Raw genomic sequence first — 6,000 nt, forward strand, 5'->3', positions numbered from 1 at the left:
TTTTGAGTGTCCATGGTTCTATATAGAACCATTCCCTTTACTAAAGATCCCTTGAAGAACCATTTTTAAGAGTGTAGTTAAAAGAGCCTTTAGATGTTTTAATGGTCAGGTAAGAAATCATAGTAGCAAAAGTTATGCTGAAAGGGTGGCAACACTGACAACTGACCAACTCATTTGCACCCACTTCAGCTCAGGAGAGGATTGTTAACAAACTGATTATTTAAATCAGGTGTGTTTACAGCAAGGAAATAACTAAAATGTTAAGGGAAGGGGGGGTTACTCCCGCACCAGTTTTGGGAAGCCCTACTCTAATGTATGCAGCACACCAGCAATGGCCTATAAATAAAAATTCTTCAAATTACAACCCCATTCCCAAAAAAGTTGGGACGCTGTGCAAATGGTACATCAAAACAAAATGCAAAATGCAATGTGCAAATCATTTAAAATAGTACACATGTTGAAACTGAGAAATAGTATTGTTTTTGGAAAAATATATGCCATATATTTTGAATTTGATGCCAACAACACATTCCAAAACAGCTGGGATCGGGGCAACAAAAGGCTGGTAAAGTTGTGGAATGCTAAAAAAATCACCTGGTGGTTGATTGACAACAGGTCAGTAACATGATTGAGTAAAACATCCTAGAGAAGCTGAGACTTTCAGAAGTGAAGATGGGGAGGGCTTCCCCACTCTATGATAACTTTTGCTTTTCATCATCTACAGTACGTGATAACATTAAAAGATTCAGAGAATCTGGAGAAATTTCTGTATGTAAGGGACGAGGCCAAAAACTAATATTTGCTAGCCATGATCTTTGGGCCTTCAGGCAGCACTGCATTAAAAACACACATGATTCTGTAGAGGAAATCACTGCATGGGCTCAAGAACACTTCTGAAACTCTGTGAACACAGTTCATTGCTGCATCCACAAATGTTAAAACTCTAAAACACAAAGAAGAAACTTGACATAAACAGGATCCAGAAATGCTGTAATGCTGAATGATATATACACGTTTTGGCAACATATGCTGCTATCCAGACGATGTCTTTTTCAGGGAAGGCCTTGATTATTTAAGTAAGTGTGAAACCACATTCTGCATATATCGCAGCAGCATTGCTCTGTATTAAAAGAGTCCGGGTGCTAAACTGGTCTGCCTGCAGTCCAGACCTGTCACCACTGAAAACATCTGGTGCATTATGAAATGATAAATACAACAAATGAGCCCCGAACAGTTGAGCAGCTGAAACACTATGTCATGCAAGAATTGGAAAATATTTCACTTTAGTAAACAAAACCTGGGGTAAAACACTGGACACACATAGGGGAAAGAACGATTCCAAGGGTGGCCGGGGTGCAGGAACAGCAGGCATCTGGGTCGCAGGAACAGGAGGCGTCCGGGTCGCAGGAACTCTGAATGCCGGCATTGAAACATGACAGCAGAGGTTTGGAGAACAGACAAGTTCATAATGAAACAAAACCGAACACCAAGATCAAAGAAAACAAGAAACAGGGTAACATCCACATTGCAAGACAAAGACATTAAACAAACACAGGGATATAAACACAATGAGAGGAAACAAGGAACACCTGGAACTAATGAGGGGGCGGAGCTATAGGCAGGTGGAGCAGATAGCTATCGGCCAGGACCAGGGAGGAGACACAGCACAAAGCAACAACAAAAGCACATGGCACAAGAAAACAAAAAGCACATGGCTACAACACAGGGGAAGAAACCGACACACTCTGGAACAAGGAAGAAACTGTGACAAAGGCCAAACAAACCATTCCATTTGGCCGACTGGCCAACAAAAAACAGGGTTGAGAATGTGTGAGGGCCAGTTTTTCATGCACTTCAGGATTGAGTTGGTCTTGTTTTTTCAATTAAAGATTTTTATGTAGTAGATTTGCCTATTTAATTGAAATTCCAGGTGTTCATGCATTTTTGTCTTGCAGTCTCTCTCTCTAGGAATGTTCTCTAGGAATGTTCTGGTAAAGTAACAGTCTATAGCTGTAATAGCTGTTGGGAATAGCTCTGGAGTTTGAGAAGGGACCGAATGACTGTACAAACTGCAGTGGGATATTGCAGCCTATCATTTTCTTGTTTTATTTATTCTCTTCATTACTAATGACAATCTGAGCTGAATTCTGAATTCTTAACTGATTACTTTCAAGTTGAAAAGCAAAAGGAGTGACTCCTGCTAATCTAGCTGTGATTGTGGGACAGGACATTATGTGTGTGTACTATGGCTGCGTTAAACTTGTCATTATTCTTTCAGTGCTTTAAGCTTAGATGAAAAACAAAAGGCTGCAGTTGTTTATGACTGTTCCATAGGTGTAGCTGCATTCGTTACTGAGCATGCCCCATTGACCGCAGTATTATTGACATTGTAAATAATTTGTACTTAATAATGTTAACCAAACGGTGGTCATGAAGCTTGGTCCACCCTAACAAGAAGATGCTTTTTGCCTAAAAAAGGCCCAGGCGTAGTCCAAGAAACACTGTCAATGACGTATGAAAGTCTGTTTGACATTTTCTTTTCTTTTCAGAGATAAATTTGAACACCTACAATCCTAAGATAATGTGGTGTAATAGTTTGGGCATTTTTTTCCACTTACAATTACAAAATATTTACATGAGACAGTTACTCATGCCACGTTATTTTCAGGAGACCCTGGACTACTGAGGTTTGTTATTGTTTAACATGTAAAAGCTTCGAGAATTTTGATATTTTTATGAATTTGGCAGTTTTTCAGATGAAAACTTTACTTAGTGCCTCTTCGGGGTTGCACGACTTTTACTCGACAGTTATGTGATGGATGTCAACGAATTGCTGATGATGTCGTGAATAAAACCAGAGGAGAAGGAAATGCTTTGCAACAAGTGACTTTAAAAATCTAAGCCAAACTCCACAAACTGTATTGTAGTCTTTGGGCTGATAACAATGTACAGTATCTGATCTTTGATAACGATGATCAGTGTCTGATCTTTGAAGCACTGTAGATTGGCGGTGAAAAGGCTAAACTCCACAGGTCAGAGATGTGCTCTTTTCAAGAAGACCTGGACTGCTTTGCTGCTTTGCTAGCCTTCAAGAAACTGGAAATTCAGACCCCAAAATCACCAGGCTCCTCACCTGTTGTGCTTTTAGTTGAAATTTACATGCATGATAAATCTAAATCTGTCAAAATCACTGTAAAAGAAATTCTTTAAAAATATATATTGAAAAATCTACATAAGTGTAAATTTAGGGGTTAGAGTTTGGGACAGCTGCCAACAGAAAGCTAATTTGGTAATAGCATCTGGTTTTCTGAAAGATTTCACGGTCTCTTTCACTTTTTACATTACAATACGTTTCAAACAATATAAACGTGACCTTAACAGTAAAACAGTACCAGTACAATTCAGTGCTTAGTTGCAATGCAACCTAAGACAGTGAGGATGGATGGAATCTACCCTGTAAACTTAAACCACTGTATATCTGAGATACAGTTAACTTCTCATTTTTCAGTGTAATTTTACAGTTCTACAGTAAGTGAGGTTAACCCAGGCCAATCATTTTAAATGGTTTCAGCTGAGCTGGCAGTACTGCACTTTTTAAGTTCTGCTTACTCTTGAATCATATAGTTTAACACAAAACAACCTTGTTATTTTAACCCCTCATTTAGTTACCCCAAATGATGTTGTTGTACTCAATTAAATTGTGCAAACTCATTGCCTTAACCTGAACACAAAACAGCATCCAATCTTAATATGCTGAGAATTTGCTTTGTCACAAAAATAACATCACTATGCTAAATTAGAAAAATAAGAGATGACAGAAACCAACACAACTGCTAAGAATGCTTAGCTTAGCTTGGGAAAAAGACTCTTGGGAGTCTGTGGGACTTACCCAAATTCGCTGATCCTAACTAGATTTACTTTAGGAACTAAGGATTAAACAAGACATAGTAAGTGTTACTAGTTTTGTATTAATAAGTTTAAGAAGATAAGTTCCCTTGAACTGCAGTAATAAGTTTACCATTTTATTTTACAGTATGCTAAGTACCTACTATTTAATAGATAATTACATAGTATTTACAAGTCATTTTCTGGATACTGTGCAAGTATATAGTACCTGCCAGATATGTACAGCAGTACTTACTCAGAATTTAATGGTAAATGTGTAGTGTTTACAAGTAACAAATACTTGGTGCATACTCTGCAAGTTTCATACCACAACTAACATGAAAAACGTGAGGTATAATTCAGTTATTATAGTTATATACTAAGGTTGGGAATGTGCCTGGTCCTGCGGGTCCACTGTCTTGCACTTTTTAGCATTTTTTCCCTGATCCCAATACACCTGATCTATCTAATCAGTTGTACTATCTCAGTAAAAGTTAGAAGAAGTCTGAGCGTATAACATTGACAATAGGGGCAAAGAGCTATTTTCATCAGTGTAGTGGGACTGCAGACATACAGCTTAATGCAAAGTCTCCCTAGTCCAGCAAAACTAAGATGTCCAACATACAACGAACTGGTGATGTTGATGAAGTAAACTTTAACCCAAAGCCGAGTGCAACTGTGCAGCTGCTGATTCACACTCTTGGCAACCCTCTGAGACTGTAACGGAATATGTTGCAGAGCTGAGGTGTTTAGCACAAGATTGCAATCAAGGGAGCACACTGGATTAAATGCTGAGTGACCGACTTGTAGGCCTTTCAGATTGTGTTGGCTACAGAAATGGCAAGTAAAAATGTACAGGATCTGTAGAAAAAACAGCAGCCGCTACGTGCAGCAAATATAAAGGGTCAGCCCAGCACAACAACAGAACAAACAGACATCATGTTGAAGTCATGAACTAGATAAAAATTTTATTTGTTAGGGTTGCAGAAGTCAAAGTTATACACTCACAGTAGAGGAAATCACTGCTACTTCTAGTCGTGACAGGCAGTGGGAGGAGCAGCTTTTTGGGAGGAGTATGGCTAAAAGAAATCAAACGAATTGGGGTGCAATAACAGAAGTGATATTGGAAAAGGTACTGAACAAACATTCAGAAGTTTTCAAAAGTGAATTGGATATGTTTAAGGGCTCAAAAGCTTCAATTCAGGTGTCAGCAGATGCCAGTCCCAGATTCTACTGGCCCGCTCTATTCTATTTGCAATGCGGCAAAAAGCTGAAGATGAGTTGAACTGATTTTTAAAGGATGGTATCATATCTCCTTTCAAATGTTTAACAACAGGGTTATCACGTATACGTATGGAACTACAGCTATGAGCCTAAGCGGATACCTGCCGTGATTGAAAGCTGCACCAGACCAGGGTCGTACGCTGTAAAGGCCGGAAATGGACAACTCATAAGCAGACATGTGGATCGGATCCAAGCACAACATGCTGGGACTTTCCAAACTCCTGTAACAGAAGAGACAACAGAAACAAGCCTGGCAAAAATTCTGGACACTTACTTGTGGAAAACTGATGAGTCTGGGGAAACTCCCACTGGGCAAGAAAGGAAGGAATTTACCCCATCAGAGCACCCAAGGTGCATAAAGGATTCCCCTTTGTGACGTTCGACCATCTTATCTGAAAGACTTTGTTAGATAGAAATGAGATCTCAACTACAGAGCAAGAGTGTGCTCTGATCTCACTGCGAGGATGGTAGTCCACCCACCTTCCTAGCTTGCTGAAATCTGAAAAGGACACGCCATGCATAATGGAGGTGGTTTTGTTACCAATAGAACAAGTTAGGTAGATGAATGTGTAACTGGTCAGTCCTTTTGAGTATTAAAAGCTTATCGGTGTGGAAGATGCAGTATCTTAGTAAAGGTTAAAAGCAGTTCTCCTCTCATGCCACTAGATGGTGTAATATATTGCAAGTTATGTTTGAGCACTTGCTTGGTGGCCTGTAGAAAAATAGTTGAAGATGGTAAGTCTGCAATTCTGGCCACTGTAAAGAATAACAACAGTTAATAAACAGTCAGTACATTGATCCATGTTTCAATTCATTGTATCATTATATCAA

This window comes from Colossoma macropomum, unplaced genomic scaffold (assembly GCF_904425465.1).
Source record: "Colossoma macropomum unplaced genomic scaffold, Colossoma_macropomum, whole genome shotgun sequence".
NCBI classification, from domain to species: domain Eukaryota; kingdom Metazoa; phylum Chordata; class Actinopteri; order Characiformes; family Serrasalmidae; genus Colossoma; species Colossoma macropomum.